Source organism: Myotis davidii, unplaced genomic scaffold, assembly GCF_000327345.1.
Source record: "Myotis davidii unplaced genomic scaffold, ASM32734v1 scaffold866, whole genome shotgun sequence".
In the NCBI taxonomy this organism is placed as follows: Eukaryota; Metazoa; Chordata; class Mammalia; order Chiroptera; family Vespertilionidae; genus Myotis; species Myotis davidii.
In genome coordinates this window covers 1,001,271-1,025,222 of record NW_006297145.1, presented here as the reverse complement: position 1 = coordinate 1,025,222, position 23,952 = coordinate 1,001,271, and positions in this window count along the sequence as shown.

The window sequence follows — 23,952 nt, the reverse complement described above, 5'->3', positions numbered from 1 at the left end:
CCCTAGTAAACGTCTTCCATATGTCTGCGAGCCATTGTGTTAAAGAGCTCTGCCCAAACTCCTTATTTATTCTGCGAGGGTCAGAATGGCAGTCTTAAGTCTGGTATTTCCTCACGTTTGACAGCTTGAATTACAGACTTCGGGTACATTTAACGTAATCCATTCATGTGGAATGGCTGTTGTTCCTCTCATAGTAGTTTGAAAATATAAATATTTACAAACCCTGAAGACAAAAGCTCTTACTGACAAAGTCTCTAAAGCAACAGCTCCATGTACAGGAACCTTTCCACTTAGAGTTTTCCACTGACAGTCTCAATTCTCCTGGGTCATGTGCATTCCATTTAATGCTAATGGAATCTTAGTGAAATCACTGGAACAGATCTCTATGTGTCCAAAGAGGCGGGGAACAGAGTGAGAGGACAGGGCACAGATTTTCTCAGCAGGATACATTCAGCTAGCTCCTGTAAGGTGAGTCAGAAATGAAGTTTCGGGAATTGAAGAGAGGGTCTGATCCGCTGGGAATTCCTACTACTTGGGTGCCTTCTCTGCTCAGGGACTATGATAAACACTTTGCATACCATGATTTATTAATCACTCATCCATTTTACTGATGTAGAAATAAGGCTTTGAGAGAGAAATGAGTTTGTCCACTGTCAAACACCTAGCAAGTGAAGATTCCCGGGAATTTGATCACAGACTTTGTCCTTTCAGGATTAGAGGGACTAGGAGGGTATAATATGTAAATTGTTTGAATGTAGATAAAACAGGTAATACCACGTAGATCTACATTTCTGAACTACTTTCTTTTAACTATACATAGTGTATAATAGCAACATTTGGTTGCTTCTATTGTCCATTTTCTCTACTTTAGCAATATATAACTCCATTTATTTATTTTAAAGGTCTACCCATCAATATTAGTTGGGATTTTTTTCAGCTGTACATAAGGGAAATAAATAATAATAATAATACCTTAAAGTAAAATTTAAAAAAGAGTTCTTCATTTTAAAGCTTATTGAGGAAGGAGGCAGGATATGGTATGGTGGCTCTATTTACATTAGTAAATACCTCTTCACTCCACCATCCCTTGAGTGTGTACTTCATCTTGCAGACTATATTGGCTGCTACAGTGGCACTCATTAAAACCTTGCCCCAATTATCAGGAAGAAAGAAAAGTAGGGAGAAAGAGCCCATAGCTCCCCCTTCAAGAAGACTACCTGGAAGTACTCTCTACATACTCCCTCATCTTACATCTCTTTAGCTAGAACGGCCTTGCTGATGACACAGTTGCATAAGAGAAAAAAGGATGAGGAATGTAATTATGGGTGGGTGATAGTATGCTCAGCTTAAGTTATGGCTCAGTGTTATTTACCGTGAATGGTGCTATGAAAATCGGCCTGTTTGCCAGACATTGTAACCACAAGTAGAAATCCTAACTCTTGCTCTATAATTTTTGTCTTGACTAAAGAGAATTTTAGTAGAATGGATATTGGAAAGCAACAGGAAGTCTTTGGCTCACCATATTTCAAATCCCATCTTAAGTACCACCATCAGGTGGTGGAATGAGTGCTTGCCTTGGCTTCAAACAGTTCTGGATTCTATCCTTTGTCTCTCTAGATGGGAAATAAACAGGAATAAATGGCATAGACAGAAATATAGATATAATTGAGCTACCAGAAGAGTGGAGTCAGATAGGAAATCTCCATCTCATTCAAATCCAGTCATAATACAGGGTAGAGAGTAAGAGAACAGCATTTTTAAAAATCTAAATGAATCAAAGTGTATAACTGGCACAGTATGTTAGAAAGAGCTCAGAGTTTCAGAGATCCAAAATTTCAGGGCACAAGACCCCAAAGAAAGTGAAAATGCTAGAGCAAAGACTGAGTCAGTGTTTGCCTTGCTCTAGGGCCAAGATACCAACATGAGGAGCTTGTAGATAAGCCCCGTATCTACAAGGTAGAAAGAAAGGTAGAAAGAAAAGTAGAATCTTTAGAGAAAATCAAAGGACTTTTTACTTTTAAAGTATTCATGTGAAAGCAGGGCAAAAGTGGCCCCAGCCAGGGACATGTCCAATCTCTATATACGGAGGCCAAGGCCACTCAAGGAGACTAGCTCTGAGACTTGGCAAGAGATGGTCCTAAGGGGCATCGGACAGGATGGGCTTAGATGGCAAACAACTGAGGAACCAGAGTTTGGCCACATCCTGGATAATCTGTGGTCAGTGATACATTAACCAGCCTTGGCCTCACAAAGTTTTAATTGGAGTCATTTCCCATGAATGTAGCCAAGAAAACTGTAAAAGAAAAGAAAGAGATGAAAATGAAGAAAACCCCAAACCATTCAGTGAGGTCCCAGTGGATTCCAGGACCAGAGCTGACAGAACGAAAGCCCAAGGGATTTTAACCCTTTCTCTACTTGGATTCTGGAATCAGAGGAATTCTGTCATGTCTCTGATCCTCATCTTGGGGATATGTAAAGAGGAATATCTGCTTCACGTGTGTGCATTAAATGACAATAGAGATTTGGAAGATCTTTGTTTAGCTGTAAAACACAGTATTCATGTGAGCATCCAATGGACAGGACTTTCCTAATAACATTCCTTTTAATTCTGATGTTTTTGTATCCAGTCACTTTCTCTAAGTTGTCCTCATTCTAATATGGTCAATTTATATTTTGTACCTTTGGATGGTTTCATAATACTAACAACTTTTTTTTTTGAGCTAGGTATAGACAAATCATAATGTGTTCTGGTTTTAACACCTTGCCTGTTGAACAACATTTATGGGAATGTATTATGAAAGTTGGTTGAGGTGACAACCATTGAGATAAAAACTAGAAATCTAATTATTATTCTACACTTTCTGTTTTAGAGAAAAAGAGCTTTAGGCTACTCTGCTAAACTTGATTATGAATTACAACAGAGTATTTATATATACGAATGTATAGCTTACCAATAATAGAAATCAGCAGTCTTCATCCTGATTAGAATTTGAGTTTGTAACCAGTAAGCATTTCCTACATTAGGGGAATATGATAATGTGTTAATGATTTTAAAACATTAATTTAATCATGAATGTGGTGAATTAAAAAGCATAGTAAACTTAAGAATGTAATAATAGATTATATTCATTAATTGGTATACAATTGAGTAAAAATCACATGTGTGTACCTGAAGTTCTTTCAACAATTTCCTTAAAAGTAGCATGGGCTTATGCTATAGGTAGGATCCGTGATTTACCTACTATTTAACCTGACTTTCATGTCACTTACCTCTAGCTAAGGAGAATGCTGAAGAGGTAATTTGAAGAAAGAAATGGAAAGCTTTGAAATGGAGAGAAGGGGTGCATAAGAAAAGTACTCTGGGAATTAAAGATTTTAAAAAATGGAGTCAGGTTATAAGTCTAGGTTCTTTTATTAGTTACCTGAGTGACCTTGAGAAAGTTACACATACTCTGTAAGCCTTAATGTTTTTATCTGAAAAACTAGATGCCTGGTGCACGAATTCATGCACCAGTGGGGTCCCTCGACCTGGCCTGTGGGATTGGGCCAAAACCGGCTCTCCGACATCTCCCAAGGGGTCTCAGATTGCAAGAGGGCACAGGCCAGGCTGAGGGACCCAACCAGTGCACAATTGGGGCCAGGGAGGGATGTGGGAGGTTGGTCAGGAGGGGAGGGACTGCGGGAGGGCTCCAGGATGTGTCTGGCCCGTCTCACTCAGTTCCAATCAGCCGGACCCTAGCAGCAAGCTAACCTACCGGTTGGAGCTCTGCCCCTTGGTGGTCAGTGCACGTCATAGCAAGTGGTTGAGCAGCCTTAGCATATCATTAGCATATTACACTTTGATTGGTTGAACAGCTGACCGGTTGACCCGACACTTAGCATATTAGGCTTTTATTATATAGGATGTTATTTACCATACCTGGCTCTCAGTGTCACTGAGAAGAGTAAAAGTAATAGGACATCTGAAGACTAGACTGCCCTCCTTTAATTCTTTTCTCTGCCATGTTATCTGTGTGACCTTAGGCAAATTCTTCATATTTACGGGCCTCGGTTTTTTCATCTATAAAATGGTAGTAATACTAGTATATATATTATTTGAAGGGTGTGAATATTAAGTATGTTAATAGACATCAATACTTAGTGCCTGGTACATAAATATTATAACTACTAATATATAAACTATAGCACCTGACATATATTAGGAACACAGTCAATTGTGAATATTATTATTATATTTATTCAAGGATATTTTCCTTTCTGTACTCATAACATAAAATAGGCATAGTAAACCCACTTCATAGATGAAAAGACTAAAGTTTAGCAGCTGGGATCTATTGAGATTCCACAAATACCTGGAACCATAACCCAAGCTTTTTTAAATTCCGAAATTAAGTATCATTCCATATACAATATTTCAGAAGTTAGGCAGATCCTTTGGTTTCTCTTAAGAACATACTATTTCCATTAGAGCTTTCTCACCTCAAATTGAAATCCCTAAATTGAAAAGTAGAGTTACTGTTATGAACTGACAGTTTAGAATTCATTCCACTTGTCTAAGTTCTTAAGTTTCATGTATATATATGTATAGGGAAGTTAAATATATTCTCTTGAATGTGATTTATGAGGCCATTCTGACAAGGTTCAAGAGGATCAGTTCTAATATACCCCTGGACTGCTTGCCATAACCTAAACACTGAAAGGAAAGTTTAGGAAAGCAATTTTGCAAACAGGCTCACCATAGGCGAAATCATAGTATCTTGAATTGGAAGCATTGGCCCCAATGATTCAACTTGCCTTAGAATTGAAATTGACTAAAGTTATTATAAATTTGTGGCTTATCTGGTTTACATTATCCAAAGAGAAACAGATACATTTATGGCGTCAGTGGAACAGAGAAAAATGGTGTCAGTCTCCAAGCTCAGGAGAGGTGGCTCTTCCCAAGGAAAGACTTCAGTAGAATTACTTCCTTTCCTCTTTGGGGAGACAAAGGTAGAAGTTAAGTGACTAGGCAGGGAATGAGTGCAAAATAAGACTAATCTCAATTTAAAAGACTGATTGACTTTCACAGCCTCTGTTTTAGACTACCTTGATTTAATGGTGTTCTACATTGTCCAGTACCATGAAGGTTACTTTCCAGATTATGATAGTCTTGGGGCCACAAACATCAATAGATCCTGCCCTGGCCAGGGTGGCTTAGTTGGTAGGACATCGTTTCGTGCACTGAAAGTTTGCCGATTCAATTCCCACTAGGGGCACATGCCCAAGTTTCGGACTCAGTCTTGGTATCACACTCACATCAATGTTTCTCTCCCTCTCTCTATTCCTCTGTCTCTAAAAATCAATTAAAAAAAAAGACCATAAGTAGATCCTGTTTGCCAACCCAAGCCTTAATGTGCCTTCCAAGGGTTCTGTATCAAGATTATATGAATGGCAAGTAGTAATAGCAAACTCAAGTCAAACTGCTTTAAACCATAAAGGGGGTTTATTGGCTCATGTAATATAAAAGTCCAGAAATAGCACTGATTTCATGTGAGGTTTGATTCACTGGCTCAAAAGAGAATGTTAGAACACAATTATTCTCCCTCCTCATTTTTCAGCCTTGCATTCTTAGTGCCAGATCTGTCTGTCTGTCTGTCTTTCTATCTTTCTATCTATCTGACTTATTTTTCCTCAGGCCCAAGATGATTTCCAGAAGTTACCAGAGCTTTGGGTTCCTTTGTCCACATCCAGTGGGGAAAAGGAGAGCATTATTCCACAGTACATATTGAAGGTAAAGAGTTTTTTTGGGGTTTTTTGCATACTCAGTAGCAGAGTATTATTTTTTTAAACCCATCATCTAACTTCTCTGAACCAACCATCTATAAAAATAATAAAAATGTAATATGCTAATTAGACTGGATAGCCAAACAACCTTCCAGATGACCTTCTGGACAAAACCGGGTTGTGAGGGCCAAGCCCCTTGTACAAATTTCGTGCATCTGGCCTCTACTTTGAATAAGAGAATAGCATACACTGATATGATACTATACACTGATAGCTCAGAAATGTGGAGGTCGGCAGATTGGAAAGTCTAGTAGCAACCACCAAGTTTCTTCATCTTCTGGACCCAACCTGTCTTTTTAGCCATACCTTCTACTTTGGATTTCACTTTCCATGCATAGTGAACTACTTGTAGATTGGCAGGCACACCTTGATCTTGCAGCCTCTGTTCCATTCTACTTTCCTCCTGAAATGCCCTCTATTTCCATATTTTCTAAATTATATCCATTCTGTAAGGCCCAGTTCAGTTCAGATCCATATTATTCTCAGCTGGAGGTTCTCAGTCTGTCATCTTATATCCCACAGCAATTTCTATGTCCTGGCTTTCTGAGTCTGATAGCTTTTAGCCTTGTATTTTATTGTACTGCATTGTATCTCTTCTGAATTCTGCATGTTCTCTGAGAAGGAAGATTGGACCTCCTTTGCCATTGATTCCCCTTAGAGTACTAATTACCTGCCTTGAATATTGTAGTGAAATAAGCCACTGGGTTTTGGAGGTCATTTTCCGAGTGATACTCAATTTATATGTGGTAAGGGTTTAGCATTCTGGCAATTGGCTTATCTAATAGCCAATTCTTCATCCTTCCCAGCTACTTATATCAGTGAACCTGTCAGCTGGCAGCAGAAAAACAAACAAATAATAACAACAAAGACAGGGCTTAGCAAGTATTTATTTTTTACTTTTCAAAAACATCCCTAAAACATCCCCATGGGCTATAAGCCCTTGATTCATGGATCATAACAAAGCAACATTTTCTTTCTTTCCATGTCTTCTTCCTCATAATATCATTCTATTTAGAAGACATGTACATGAGAGGGAAATATATTGCATGTTTTCAGAACTGAATGCTTTATAAAAAAAGGGGGACTGTCTGTAGCAGGGGTCCTCAAACTTTTTAAACAGGGGGCCAGTTCACTGTCCCTCAGACTGTTGGAGGGCCGGACTATAGTTTAAAAAAGAAACTATGAACAAATTCCTTTGCACACTGCACATATCTTATTTTGAAGTAAAAAAACAAAACGGGAACAAATACCATATTTGTATTTGCATGTGGCCCGCGGGCCGTAGTTTGAAGACCCCTGGGTAGTGTTGGAGCATAGGGTAAATAGAGATAATGGTAGGTGACACACCACAAAGAGACTTAAATACCAGGCTAAGAATCCAGACCCTTATCCAGGATCCAAAGTGGGGACATGCACAGGCTTAAACGAACAAGTGACCGGGTCACATCGTTGTTCACTTTGTTGGGGGTCCTGTCAACTTTCTTACCACAGGGAGAAGGGCTTTTTCACCTTCAAACTTTGCTATTTTTATTTTTGAATGTATCATTCATAGATATCTCAGACTTAGTCCATATAAAATAGAATTTTGGATTTTCCTCCCAAAGCATGATGCTTCCCTTGTGTTCTCTTCATCTCAGCAGATGGCTCCACCATTCACCTTGTGTTTGAACAACAACAACATTTGTATTTAAGGCATGTGGCCCTCAACCTTCTGGCCCTTTAAATACAGTTCCTCATGTTGTGACCCAACCATAAAATTATTTTCGTTGCTACTTCATAATTGTATTGTTGCTGCTGTTATGAATCGTAATGTAAATATCTGATATGCAGGATGGTCTTAGGCGACCCCTGTGAAAGGGTCGTTCGACCGCCAACGGGGATGCGACCCACAGGTTGAGAACCGCTGATCTAAGGTGATATCCATGATTCTGCCCTCTCGTTAGCTCTGCATACCAATCCATAGACAAGTCCTATAAATTCTATCTTCACACCTACCACTGAATCTATCTCTTTCTCTCCCCCCACCTCTCTCTTTCTCTCTCTCTCTCTCTCTCTCTCCCCCCCCCCATCCCTCCATTTCCCCATCTCCTCCCTTTCCTTTTTTCCTCATGTTAATGGTCAGTGTCTTAGTCTAGCAGTTCCTGATGGCTATGGTAGTTATCCCATGATAATTTGCAGGTCAGTTATTGTCTATCTTTAATCCATTCTCTATACAAGGCAATCATCTATCCCCTGACTCCTCCCACTCCAATTCTTTTCACTCTTTTTCTCATTCGGAAAGTCCATAAATTTATCCATGTTTTCCTCTCTCAGAGCCTTTCTGTATGCCATGTTCTGTGTGGGAAATGTTCTCTCTTCAGCCTCTGCATAAGGCTGCAGTTTTCTTTATTTTTCAGGTCTCAGCTAAAAGGGTGTCTCCTCAGAAAGGCCTTCCCCCCCAACCTTCTCTAAACAGTGGGCTCCTGTTATTCCCTATTTGAGTCCCTTGTTCACAGAATTTATCACATTCCCTGTGTGCTTGTTTATAGTCTATGTTGTTATGTTTTGTGTGTGTTTCTCTCATCAGAAGGTAAATTAATAAGGTAAGGATTGTTAGCCTTGTTCCCCATTTTATCCCAACCCCTAAGAAAGGATTTCTGTTCATTTCTGCCCATCTATTGTATTTCATAGAATGTTTATTGAGTCTAAGCTTCCCCTGTATATGAAACAGTTGGTAATTTAAACTCCTTTACTATCCAAATAACCAATGTCTTAAAAAAAAAAGTCTCAAGATTGTGGGATGTATGATTCCCTCACCACAAGGAAGCATCCTTGATGGAATTGATGAATGCACTTGATGGATATCTTGAAGAAAAGAGGTTGGGATCTGTGAAAAATGACAATTTGTGCCCTTATAAGGCAAACCAGACGTTGCCAAACAAAGATTCTCAAATCCACAGAGTCCTTGTGGTCTGAGATGTGCCACTGCAATTCACCCAGTGGCAATGAACAATGTTTTCCAGGGGATGAAAACATACGCTTCCTTTTTTTGGTTCCTTTACTACTAAACCTTCTCCCTAATTGGGCTTTTGCCAAGACCTAAGCCTATTCCCTCCTTTGCTTCTATTCTAAAGCCATCCTCTGCTTCCCTGAGAGAAATTACTCCAGCTCATGCTTCCCAGCTATCAGATTTCTGTTGACAAATCTTAAACCCAAGTTTCTAATCTCTATCCCATCTTCTAATCAAGTCTGCTTTTCCATCAGCCTACACCATGGATTCCTTATCACTCTGTAGACTAAATTCAGATTGGAGCCTGGCAAAACTGAGTGCAGCAGCTGTGCCTCTAAGCCTCAACTCTACAACTTGCTACTTTCTCTCATCAATATTTTCTCTGCACACAGCCTTGTATTTGCACCTTATTAATGCCTTCTGTTAATATATAAGAATGTGGAAGTGGGAAATATTTCTCTGTCTTATCTTACACAGTTGTAAGATATAAAGGCTGAACACTGCATAACTATAGAGGGCGTCATTTATACTGCGGTGGTACCCTCTGAGTTGGGTCTGGTAGTATCTCTGGTTCTCTTCTACTTTTTCCATCTTCCGTGCCAGACACAAGCCTCTCTACATTACGGGCACCAAGAAAATGCTATTGAAAGACAACTTTGGCCAATGGTGAGAAGCTAAATGTGTCAAAGAATGTCAGATCCACACCTTAAGTCTTCTTTCACTGGATTCTGTGAAACATTGCCATGGCTCTCTCCTCATGTAGGTTGATCCATTCTGAAAAGAATATGTTTATGTTAAGTGTTGTCAATTTATTTCTTACTTCCTTGTATAATCCTCCTATTGTGAGGGCATGGAGCTCAACAAAGAAATGCAAAGCAGAATAGCAGTTATTTCCTGCTGGCTCTGCACAGAGCCTGGTCATGGTGGTTACTCAGTCAGACAGTTGGAACACGGGTTGCCTGTGCTGAGCACTTGGATAATACAGTAGTGATTGGCAGAGGGCTCTCAACCAGAGTTCTGCAATGAGGAATCTAAAAAATAAAAAAGGGGACTGTCTGTGGTCTAGCTCAGGACCTGGCACTTGGTAGGGACTGAATGAGTTAAAGTTAACCCTTGCAATGTTGGGATGTCCTTGGGTAATTGCCATGAGTCTAATGTGGTTTAATAGAAGAGATCTGGCCAGGAGACTAGATATAGGCCAATGAGCATGTTCTCTAATTTTTAAGAGCTTCCGGTCTCTTTAGTTACAATTTACATCCCCTTAGATTTTACACACTTAGATTTGTACCTTTTCACAACCGGAATCTTAATGAATCTATATTATCACAAACATTTAAGGGTATCTGCAGTAAACAGGATGTATCTGAGCACTCATTATAACCAATTTTTGAAATAATTTATATATGTACACAATCTATTATCAGCAGATACATACTATTAAATAAATTATTAAAAGAATGAATGCTGAAAGCCTTTTTAATTTTTATGTATTTTTCTTCCTCAGTGATCCTGGTAAAGATTCTGACACATGATAGATAGTAACTTCATGAGTTAGTGAATGAGTCAATGAGTAAAAATTGCATGTCTCATTGCTGGCCAGAGCTCTTTGAGACTTACTATACAGCCCTCGCAGAGCCTTGGATAGCCTGTATGCCATTGTAGCTTTTCTGTATGCCTTGACAGGCAGGGGAGATATAGATATAATTGCAAAATGATAGGTAGCAGCTATTTCAATTACATATTGAATTAAGCTCTGAGTTTCCTAAAGGTCAAAACAGAGCAATTGCACAATGGATAAAATGGATCTCTTTGTCTGCTAAAAACAACATAAAAAAATGAATGTATGAGGTCATATGCAGGGATCAAGAAAAGGAGTTGTTCATACTGGATCATATCCAGGATCACTTCTTGTAGTTCTAGACTGACTGACTCAATAGGTTAGTGTGTGTCTGCATCTATAATGAGGTCAACCTGAAGCAGCCCTATGTTTCAGGATGTTTGACTTTAAGTGATACTCTCAGTTTTCCCACAGAGAATAGCCCTAGTTCCCTGAGAACTCGCAGAGTTTTTCAGTGTTGGTCAGTCACCTGCCTGCATTCCAGCTGTGCTTCCAGACTGGCCTCTTCCTATCCTCCTTTTTTTTTCTCATTGCCCCCATTGGTTCTTCTCTCCCCCTCTAATTATTTTCCACCAAAACTCATGGAATATCAGCGCTGCATCTGGTTCCACATCATGCAACATGTCAGACATTGGTGATATAAAAGTCAAGCATTTCCCTCTTCCTCCAGTATGAACTCAGCCTTTCACACCTGCTGCTACAAGGTTCAGGCTTATAAGATACACCATCCAGATTGAGCTGTGTGAGAACAGGATGCAGAAATGCCTGGCACATCAGAGACACTTGATTCTCATTTGTTGAAGAAATTAAGCTAATATCTTAATCTAGTATTTTCTCAATTATTCTTTAGGACAGTACTCTGGGAATCTATTCTTAAAAAAAAAAGAAAGAAATCTGTTGGGCTAATGCAGTGGTTCTCAACCTGTGGGTCGCAACCCCTTTGGCGGTCGAACGACCCTTTCACAGGGGTCGCTTAAGACCATCCTGCATATCAGATATTTACAGTATGATAACAGTAGCAACATTACAGTTATGAAATAGCAACAAAAATAATTTTATGGTTGGGTCGCAACATGGGGAACTGTATTTAAAGGGCCAGAAGGTTGAGAACCACTGGTCTAATGTGTTTGGGCAATGCAACATCCCTATCCTCTGCTAAGAGAATCACAAATCATATAAAAATGGTAAAGGCTCTGAGAAGTTCTGAAAGAATGAACTATGCTTCACCCAGTTTATACCAATTTTTCCAAGTTTATTTGACCACAGAAATATATGTTTTTAATATAATATCACATGGGACTAATAATCTGTGGGAAAGGCCTTCAGAGTTACTTTCTTCTCAAAAGAAGTGAAGGAAATGGCGGGAAGCTGATGGTAGACAGTGTGTGCTAAACCAGATCAAAGCCATTCAAGGAGTTACACTTGAACATTTTCCAGTCTTTATCATTTGTTTCTCTTCCAGCACACTCCATTCCAGCCAATGCTCAAGGACAAAGCCACAATTCCTGTCTTCCTCCCTTTGCCTCTGTTGTTTCCTCCTGAAGTGGCCACCTTCTCCCGCATCTTACTCCAGACTTCCCCTTGCCACTTTCTTTCTAGCAGTCATCACAATAAAAAATCCTCTTGCTAAGGCCTGGGTCAGATACCTCCACTTCTGACTATGTGCACAGCCGTTTTCCTTTACAAAAGCTCCCGCCCCTGCCCAGTGCCCCTGAGAGGAACTCATTTCACCTGCAGCAGGTGACTTAGCAGTGTTTATTTCTATTCTTAAATGTTCCCATGGCATACATCAGATTAGCTGTTTGTATAGAGACTCCCAAATAGGAGCTTCTCAATAAATGTGGATTTTGGATTGAAATCAATATTTTATTGTTGCTACATCACAGCTGCCTTGTATCGCGTGCACATTTCCTGACCAATTCCCTTTTTATAGCATCACTACAAAATTGGGTAGTTGTACCAAATTGGAACATTCGGTCTGTGTGTATATGTTGGTGTGGCATTTTTAAGTATACTCTTATTCTCCTCTCATTGAGTGTTTTGCAAATGGCAGGAACAGCATGTAGCACCCATTCATTTTGTGTAGCACCAATGTGCTTCTAAAAGGAAAGGCATTTTCCCTTACCCCCAAGTTTATGACTTAAGGTTATTATTTAAATATATAATTTATAGGGAGAAGTCATATGTGCAGTATATATGATATATCTATTTCAATTTAAAATATTTATAGATTAAAAATGGCTTTTGTAATTTATGACTTTACGTTACTTGTTTATTCTACTTGTTTTTCTAACTTTGGGAGGAGGAGATATTTAAAATAATGCACTAAAAATCCAAAGTCTGCAAACTGATTCCAACAAAAGACATTTTGGAGAAAGTTTATTATAAAGTTAACTTCGAAAAGGTTTCAGAAGCAAATTATGTCCCATAAATGGTATGGTCTTTTGAATTTCTTAGCTTATGATCCCAAAAGGATTTCGGGAAAAGAGGGTACATCCTCCCCCCCTCACCCCCAGTTTTAGAGAAAAAGGCATATTCATTTTACTAAGTATTTTCCATTAGTACTTTAAAGTTTACAAACTGTTCTCATTTGAATCTCTCAGGGGCTGAGTGATTGGCACAGAAGTAAAAGTAGCTACTATATACAAGAGAGACTGATCTCAGAGGTTTGCCTCATGGATGCTCAAGCCCTCCTATGAGATAAATACTATTATTTCAGTCTTGCAGGTGGGGAGAGGAGGCATGGGGAAGGAAAGCAACTTTCCTAAGGCCATTCAGCTAGTTTGGGGTTAGAGCTGAGGTACAGACAGAGGCAATTTGGCCCCAGACATTGTGTTCTTAATCAGTGCAGTAGACAGTCTCCTGGTACCACAGCAACGCTCTTTCTTCACAACTTGCATGAAGAAAGATGTGTTGACCACCAGCATGACAGAATGGCTTCTTGATGAGAAAAAGCAATGTAGCCCTAACCAGTTTGGCTCAGTGGATAGAGTGTCGGACTGTGGACTGAAAGGTCCCGGGTTTGATTCCGGTCAAGGGCATGTACCTTGGTTGTGGGCACATCCTCAGTGGGAAGTGTGCAGGAGGCAGCTGAATCAATGTTTCTCTCTCATTGATGTTTCTAACTCTCTCTCCCTCTCTCTCCCTTCCTCTCTATAAAAAATAAAGAAATATATTTAAAAATATATAATAAAAAATCAGTAAAAATCTATTTTTAACAAAGAATACATGAGAGCTGGGATCAGAGAGTCAGTCTGCAGATCTCCAAGTCTGCTATACTCACTGTCTCTTTCCCATAGGTTTCTCTTCCAGCTTCCACCCAACCTTGCACAGAAATAAGTTGTCATCCTGCCCTGGCTAGACTTGATCTCTTCCAACTCAGTTTTCTCATCAGAAAAATGGGGATAGCCAAACTCATTCTGTCAATTGGGTTTTGAGAATTAACGATGCAGAAAAAACACTGTAAGATAGCACTGTGAAAATGTACACATAGCAGGATTTTATTTGTCCAGACTCACAGTGGCATGCTATGTTCCACAGAAGTAGACTTTCCATATGACTGAATTATTTATCATATATATGTATCCCAACATTTACTAAAATGTTTCACTTACCATCTTTCTGAAATATATCTCTATACTTCTAAGAAGAATAGATTCCCTACCTTTGAAAGGTTTCCACTGAGGCAGTAGCTGAAGCAGGTTACTAAGAGAATAACTTAAAAAGTACAATGTGAAGACAAAAAGGGAATTATGAATTTTCAGCTAGAAGATTTGGGAAAGTTTTCAAGGAAGAGGAGGCACTTATATGGGTGTGGGAGATAGAGTTTCAGCAGGCTTTGATGAAGGCTAAGGACATTGATTCCAGGTGGAAGAATCTGTGTGGAGAAAGGCAGGGCAGTGAGAAATGTTAGGCATGTTCAAGGAACAAATGTTAATTTACTGAAAAGAGACCCAGGGTAGTTGTAGTGTCTAGTGACAATAAGGTCATAAACCAGACCTCAGAAGACCTTGTAGGACAGGGTAAGCCATGTGGGCTGTTGAGGACCGAGCAGACTTATTTTGCTGAGCAGGGCACAGTAAGATCCCAGTAGGAAATGCTCTGTTGTGTGTGTGTGGAGGGAAAAAGAGGGAGTCACTTACAGTTCATTTTGGCAAAATGGTCATTTCATGGGAAAGATCTAGACACTTCAGAGCATTGTCAAGTATTTACCTGGTTTCTGGAAACCTTTCAGAACATCATATAGGTTTGTACAGGGTGGGGCAAAAGTGGGTTTACAGTTGTGAGTATGCAAAACACAGTTTATTCTTGTATTATTATTTATTGTATTATTTTCCATACAAACAAATGTAACCTACTTCTGCCCCACCCTGTATATTATTTACTCTTTTGCCCAAATGAATTTCTCCTCCTCTGTTATTCCTGCCTCGATCCTGAAATAAAACAAAACTCTAATTAATTTTGTAGCATGTAAAAAAATAAAGTTCAGAGAAACACTCCTCATTTCCTGGAGGGCGATGACTCTCGCCTGCCTGAAGAAATGGAAAATGATTTTTACCATCGTAGGAAGAAGAAAAACAGCAATGTTCAATTAAGCTGTTTGCTCTCTGTGTCCAGAAGGAGGAATGGACTAGTTTGGACTTCTTTCTATAAAACAGAATTAAAATTATGGTACCAGGTAGAGGACATGAAAAGGACATGATGCAAAAGTATGAGTAACACAGAGATGCATACAAAGTGGCCAGCACAGGGCCTGGCACAGTGTGTGTTGCTGTTTTGTTGTTCTTATCACCCCTAGATTCTGAGCATGAATTTATTATTTATGGACTATTCAGGAGGTCAGACAGATAATCCCATTGAATTATAGGGACCACAAAACACTTTCTCAGGATTCTGGCAACACATCTTATGACTACTTTTTTCTAACTTCAGGGACCTGGTAGCATGAATGAAGCATCTATTTCTTTTTTAAATTTGAAAAAAAATTAGACTTACAAAAAAGTTGAAAAAGTAGCACAAAATGTTCCTGTCTAGCTTTCAGCAGACCTTTACAGATGTTAACATCTTCCATAACTATGGCACAATGATCAAAACTATAAAATTAACATGGCTACCATTCTATTCAATACTTTCTATGAACTAACTTACAGACTTTATATGACTTTTTTCAATGGTTCCACAGATGTCCTTTCTCAGGCCCAGGATTCAACCTGGATTGATTATGTGTTGCTTTTAGTTGTATCTTTTAGTCTTTCCTAATCTGGGACAAGTTTTCTGTCTTTTTGTTTGTTTTGTTATTTACAACTGTGACACTTTGGAAGAATATGGGTCAGTTACATGGTAAAATGTCTGTCATTAGTTCTTTCCTCATAGTTTAATTTAGAGCCTGCATTCCTAGCAAGAATATTGTAAAAGTGATGCTGTTTCCATCTCATTACATCATGTTAGGCAGTAATGGTGTCTGCATGTTTCATGGCTGGCCATGTTGAATTTGATCATAGGTTCAAGTTGTTTCTGCCTGGTTTACCAATGTAAAGTTAATATTGGTTTTATTTTGTCATGAATTAGCCATTGGAAGCGCCTCCCAGTTGGTTCCTATGTTCTTTTCACATGTCTGTGTCATTTTTGGTACATTCTATAGTATTGTGTACAGTTCTTTTTGTTATTACCTTTACAATTTATAGTCAAAATACTGTCTTCCAAAATTAGTTAGTTCTTATCTTTCTCATCCCCTTATATGTTATGTCATTTACTTTTAAAAAATACATTTTTATTGATTTCAGAGGAGAGAGAGAGATAGAAACATCAGGGATGAGAGAGAATCATTGGTTGGCTTCCTTCTGCATTCCCCCATACTGGGGATAGAGCCCACAAGTCTGGCACATGTCCTTGATCAGAATCGAACCCAGAACCCTTCACGTAGTCTGATGCTCTAGCCACTGATCCAAACTGTCTAGGGCTCATTTACCTTTAATGCAGTTGGTTCATTTGTTACTTTTTGTATTCCACTTTAGATTTACCTCCCTCACAAGTCCTAGTATGGTATGCATGTATGTATGTTTGTATGTATGTATTTGGTATGTGATATGCTATCATGTTCTAAAAGTCAGAATTTTACAAAGAGATATGCTCAAGGATATGTCATTTGTCCTTCATTCCTTCCAGCCCGTTTCCATGATCTCATTTTTTCCTACCTACCCTCTAGGCAGTCAGTCTCATTAGTATATAGTCTACTTTCCTGTACTCCTTTTTGAATAAATATGCAAGTTTATGTGTATTAATATATGTCACCTACTTTGTTACATAAAGTATTATGTACTAGAGATATTATAGGAGAACCAAACCCTGATTTTTAAATGTGTGAAACTTTAGTGAGTCGTATAAAGATGGAGAACTAGAGAATAAGAGTAGACAATTAGTGAAGCCACATAAATATAAATTTATAAGAGTGAGAGGCAATCGCTAAAAATAAAGTTACTCAAATTTCAGCTCAGATACCCTCTAAAGGCATATATAGTAAGTTTTTATACTTTCTTGAATGATCAGAAATCCAGATAAATTAGAATAAAGAGTCAACCTTCTATAAAATTTTAACTTAGCTTGCATATGAGTGATGATGCATATTTTACTGGGCATTCTCATTATCCTGTGAAGAAGTAGGAAACGGTTTTCTCATCTCCATTTCACAGATAGATACACTGAAGTTCAGTAACTTGCATATTTATCTGTTATCCCCACCCGATAGTAAGGCTCCTGATCAGCAGAGCACTGTGTCTTATCCACCCCTCTGGTGCCTGGCAGATCTACCTGGTACACACGGAGTGACTCTTTCACCTGACTGCCCCCAATTATACTTCTAGATTGTGGCTCAGTGTCTTTCTTCTACTTCTCCTCAGAAAGTCTGATTCCAGGATTCTGCTTAAGTCATCTCCATTCTATTATCCTGGCCATGAGAACAATGAAAACGAAGATCTGATTAAATTGGAGCATCCTTTGGATTTTGAGAGCAAGTTTCTATGTCAGAAGGAACACAAATGCCAATCTGTTTGTCTCAGATCTCCAGGATATCAGAGTGGGAAGACTCCAGAGAGAAAGCCTCATGTGACAGATGGAAAAAGCTGAGGTCATGAAGCAGATCAGTAATATTTCCAAGATTAGAACTTAATCTGCTCTTTCTAAAGATCGAATTCTTTCCAACCCATAAATGGGCACACGAAAAGAACAAATCAGATCACTGAATGTACCCTTTTCAGATGAATTATTCCAAATTTTCTCCTAGCATATAGATACGCAAATCCTTGGGAAATATGAGCCCAATTTGATTCCTCTTTTGGGACAACTCTCTGAGGATTGAGGAATTAAATATTAAATAATGAACATTTTGGAAATCCCTGTGCTAAGGACTGAATTGTGTTCCCCTCCACCCAGCCAGAATGTATGTTTTAAAGCCCTAATCCTCAATGTACTTATATCTGAAGACAAGGTCCTTTAGGAGGTAATGAAGATTATTACCTCTAGTCCTATTCTAATAAGGACTATGGCCTTATTAGAATAGGAAAGGCCCTCTCTCTCTCTCTCTCTCTCCCTCTCTCTCTCTCTCTCTCTCCACCCACCCCCACACAGTGAAGAGTCAGTGACAAGGCAGCTGTTTGCAAGCCAGGAACATGTCTCTTACCAGAATCTGATACCTGACCATGCTCGCAGCCTGATCCTGGGCTTTTAGCATACAGAAACATGAAAAACTAAATGTATATCACTTAAGCCACTCAGTCTATGGTATTTTGTAATGGCATCCTGAGCTGACAGATATACCCAGGATTATATCCTATATGCAACATGGGTACATTTTAAATCTTTAACAAATATAATCTATAGCTGACTTCTTAGAGACTAGGGAACTGGGCGTGAATTTGCAATGCCATATATTTTTCCTAATAAGTGCTCTCCAATTCTGCTAGAATTAATATCAATGAATCCAAAAAGGAAATGTGAGGTGAGAGGTGGGAGGGGGAAGGGGGAGGTCAGAAGGAATATTATAGCGTGTTCTCATTGAAAGGGTCTGTGATTGAAATGACAATCACCGGCATTGGGAAGACATGTGAGGCAAGGATAGAGAGCCCTTGTTGTGTTCCAGTAGCAAATGGGCATGTCTGTCCTCCTCTACTCCTGCCCTTATAGAGCTGCTCCCAGTGGGACACTGGGATTCCTCACTCTGGCCTAATTTTAAGTGAACAAAATGAGTGGCACTCTGCCACATCCCTCTGGAAACTATTCGAAAATTGAGCAGATCTCATCTTTTGAAAATGTTCCCTGAGTAATGGAAACATGAGGAAGGGGAATATACTACAGACCCCGGATGCAACTTTCAACCACAGCGGAATGCAACACGCCAGACACTCTTTTATAGTGGTCAGGATGGACGTGGGAAAGATTTGGGGGAACAGAACAATCAGCTCTGCTGTCATCTTAGATCACTTTCACTGCTAGATGCCCTGAAGGATTAAGTGACACAGTGCTGGGCACATTGGGAGGGGCTCAATCCAATGAAAATCCAAAACATGTAGATATGGTTACATGGCAGCTACCATCTATGTAACAGACTATTTTTCTACTTCTCTTTAGAAACAAGAAGAGACGAATTCGGTTATGAATCATTCTACCCACCACCTTGTGTAGAACTGTAGCTGAGATTTCAGTAGAGCTTCTCTGAATCTTGAAATAGTGATCATATTTATTTCAGCTCCAGGATTTACACTCAAATCCATAGCTGATTCCAAGATTTCTGTGAGTTCCTAGCAAAATTTTGTTCTCAGTATCATCTCTGCCTCCTGGAATTTGCATGTTTGGATGCTTCTTTCTTCCATATCTTGTTAACTCAATTATTTTTACTTTGCCCCCAAACCCTATTATACAAGTCCCTCCAAAGTTGGTATATAACTATTTAGGGTGTGAAGCCACAGCCCGTGTGGCCTCGGGTTCAAAGACTTGGAGAAAGGGCTGACGTGCAAATTAAAACACAAGACAAAAAATATAAATTTGAAATTATCGGGGAAGCCAGTTGTGAGCCTGGTACAAGAGACCAAGTTCCAGTGAATCTTCCTTCCCATCTGCTTTTATTTACTAGAATACACAATTGCGTTTTAGGAATGCAAACAGACATATCAAAGGTGATTGTTTAGTAAACAGTAAGATTATCAGGTTGGGGGAGTTTGCTTTAGGCAATTGAGTCAGCAGTGGGTAATAAAATGCAAATATTCACCCTGTGACTATCAAAGAGCCCAATTCAGCTTTCTGACCTGACTTCTCGCATTTATATTAATTACTGTTCATCTTGGTTCTCAGCATAGGGGAAAGACGAAAAATGTATTTAAAAGGCACCAAAGCAGATGATTTTCAAAAGTATTACTAGTTTGAATTTTGCTGAAAATATTTTCAGTTATTCCACCACCCAAATATTTTAACTAACCCTCTACCTTATAGGTTCTAAGAGTTCACTTAGTTCTAGGTTAACTTGCTCATTTAAAAGATGAGAAAATTGCCTGGCTGGCGTGGTTGAGCATCCACCTATGAACCAGGAGGTCATAGTTCGATTCCAGGTCAGGGCACATGCCTGGGTTGTGGGCTCAATCCCCAGTAAGGAGTGTGCAGGAGTTGGTTGATCAATGATTCTCCCATCATTGATGTTTCTATCTGTCTCCCTCTCCCCGCCTCTCTGAAATGAGTAAGTGATACACACACACACACACACACACTAGAGACCTGGTGCATGAGATTCTTGCACTGGGGGGTAGAGGTCCCTCAACCCAGTCTGTGCCCTCTCATAGTCCGGGACCCCCTCACTACAGCGCAGCAGCAGTGACAGGAGTGCTAAGCAACAGGAAGTCCAGCTTCTGATTGAGTGGCGCTCCCCCTGTGGTAGCGCACTGACCACCAGGGGGCAGCTCCTGCATTGAGCGTCTGCCCCTGGTGGTCAGTGCACATCATAGCAGCGATGGACCTGTCATGCCTCTGGTCATTCTGCTGTTTGGTCAATTTGCATATTAGGGGGTTTTATTATATAGGACGTGTGTGTGTGTGTGTGTGTGTGTGTATTGTGTTGTGTGTGTGTGTGTATGTGTCCCCAGTAAGGGCCTACAGTGCATTCTCACAGGTAGACAGTGTCAGGGCCCAGATGAGAATAAACAACATTTAATCTACATTCCAGCTCCCTCTTTACATCCATGCTTCTTTTTTTCCAAGGAAATTTCAAGTATCAAGTTAATTCTTCAGAGTAAGAGTTTGCTTTTTTTTTTCTTTGTTTTTATAAGTGGATATTGAAGGGACTGAAACATGGTTAAAAACTGAAAGCTTTTAGATTTGAGATTTTATATTTCTATTAGAAAAATTTGGGCAACACTTTATGCCTTCTCTTTCTCTGACAACTCTGAAGTCGGAATAAGATTTCTGAGCTCGGAGGTAAGCAGAACATTCTCATTTCATCCTAAGCAAATGACTCACAGAATCATGAAAGCTCCAGCTTGGAAGGCATTAGAAAGGTCATCTTATTCACCACCACACCCCACATACTCGAAGGGTAGCAGTGTCCTTTTAAATATCAACATAGTAGCTGTCCAACCTGAATATCTCAGGAAAAGGAAACTGCCACCCATTTTCTGAACATTTGGACTCTTCATATTGTAAAACCAGCATGTCAGTATGTTACTGATTTAATTCCAACAACCACCCTATGAAGCAATTATTACTATCTACACTTTACAGGTAAGAAAATTGTTCCTGCATGAAATGAGATATTTCATCCCAAATTCAGGACAAGTTAGTTAGGAAACTGCTCTTTAACCCAGGAATGTTTATTTCTAATCTGCTTATAGAGAGTCTTTAAGGGCACAGATTTTGTTACCAGTTTGAGTTGGGATCCCAAGTCTTCACTTTTAAAAAAAATCCTCATCCAAGGATATGTTTTTTATTGATTTTTTGGGGGGGGAGGAGGGGGGGGAGAGAGAGAGAGAGAGAGAGAGAGAGAGAAAGAGATGAGAGAGAAATATTTATTGATTGCCTCCCAAACACACCTTGACTGGGGATCAAATCTGCAGCATAGGTATGTGCCCTGACTAGGAATTGAACTCATGACCTTTTGGTCTATGGGACAATGCTCCAACCAACTGAGCCACCTGGCTGGGGCCTGAGTCTTTACTTTTTTAATTGTGTAACCCTGACCTTACAGCCTGTGTCGTCATCTGAAAATAAATAAAGTAAAATAAAGAAATAAAAATAGTACTAAACTTTGAAAGTTTTCATGAGAACTGAGTCTTTGTGAAGTGCTTTACATGGTACCTAACATAGTAAATTATCTGAAAATGATAGATGTTGTTAGTGATATTATACTAATCTATTCATCTGGTCCATGTTGACCCATTTATGAATGAATATTTCTGGACCACACATCTCCAAACTTTCCAGTTCTGACAAACTATGACCATAGGCTCAAATCTCAGTAACTGTGTTGGTACGGTTGTCAAGCCTAAATCTAATGAAGCGACCTTGACTGACCAGCATCTACAGCCTTCGTTCACTTTGAGAACTCATGACGGGAGCAGCTCTTTCCTCCTTTCTCTTTTAGCCCCTCCCCAGGCAGCATATATGAAATCCACACTACACTGCCTCAAAGACAGCCCAGGCTTTAGAAAAACAAACAGAGGCTTTAGTGTTCAACCCATCAAGATTTCTGCCACTCCTGAATCGTGTGGGATAGACATTCCTAATCAGAGTGAGTGACGGGCACATCCGTTCAGTGGATGAGAAAAGCAAGCTCCATCTGGTGCGTTTTCTTCATTTGCCTCCAAGAAGAGAATCCCAGTCAAAGGTAAAAACAATTCTGCCTCTAGTTGTACCTAATTATCCAGCAGCAGAAAGGCACGTGATGAAGGCGCCTGCCCAGGGTCCGAAAGCAGAGCAGATGTTTTCAATTGCTCCCTCCTTTGTAATTCTACCCTGGAAATAAAGAATTTAAAACCAGAAAATAATAAGAATACATGAACCTCACAAAGGGACATACACAGCAGAAGACAAAAAGTATGGGATAAGAGAGTGGATGCATTGAAAGTCACCTCATGGGAGCATTTAGGAATTCTTTTTCCAATTGGATCAGTACCCAGGAACACAAGTGCACCTAAAAGTATCTTTTAATTGAGGGGAATGTATAGCAGTTTCTGTTGAACATATTTTTTTAACAATAAAAACAGGATTTCTTTTATATATATATATATATATTGTATTGATTTTTTACAGAGAGGAAGGGAGAGAGATAGAGAGTCCGCAGGCCGACGCTCTATCCACTGAGCCAAACCGGCTTCGGAAAAAAAAAAAAACAGGATTTCTTTATGATGTCAGAATTGATCTCGGGGCCAACACTTGTTGAAGAAGCTCTAGTATTCCAACAGGTTTTGTTTATAAGCAGAAATATTGATAAATCCTCAATAGCATAGGAGTTTTTAATGCCATATATTAAGATTTAGTAGAGTTATAGAAGAATTCCAAAGGTAACTTAAAATTGGTGTCACCAAAGGTAAGAGCTAGAAAATACCTGCCAATCTGAGTGATCAAGAATTCTGACACAGTAATTTTACAGATAGGGAAACTGAGACAGAGGAGATAATTTGCCTAAGAGAAGAGAATGTATTGAAGACAAAATAGAACTGTACCATCAAATTTAAGGAAAATTGAAATATATGGGCAGATAATCATATTTATATATTTACCATAAGTTAAGTTGGTGGACTTGAAGGGTGATTACAGCAATTGCAATCCCAATTCCAATTTTTAAGTTTATACAGGATGGGTCAAAGTAGGTTTATAGTTGTGATTATGCAAGACAGTTTATTCTTGTATTATTATTTACTAACTAGAGGCCTGGTGCATGAAATTTGTGCATGGAGTGGGGTTCCTCAGCCTGGCCTCCACCCTCTCCAATCTGGGACCCCTTGGGGGATGTCTTACTGCTGGTTTAGGCCTGATCCCTGTGGGTGTGGGATCAGGCCTAACCCGGCAGTCGGACATCCCTCTCGCAATCCAGGATGACTGGCTCCTAACCACTCGCCTCCTTGCCTGCCTGATTGCCCCTAACCCCTCTGCCTGCCAGCCTGATAGCCCCTACCTTGCACCCTTACCTGCCTGATTGCCCCTACCTTGCCCCCCTGCTGGCCTGATCGCTCCTACCTTGCCCCCCTGGCTACCTGATCATCCCTAACTTCTCTGCCTGCCTGTTCGCCCCTAACTGCCTCTGCCTACCTGCCTGATCTCGCCCTCAACTGCCCTCCCCTGCTGGCCTGGTCACCCCTAACTGCCTCTGCCTTGGCCCCAACCACATGGCTTTTTCCAGAAGGAAGTTGGACGTCTGGATGATGGCCAGTCAACCCGGTCTAATTAGTATATTACCCTGTTATTAGTATAGATAAATTATATAGGATAGGATTGCTTAAATGGGGGTGGGGGGAGAAAGTCTTTTTTAGCAGGAGGGGATGCTCTT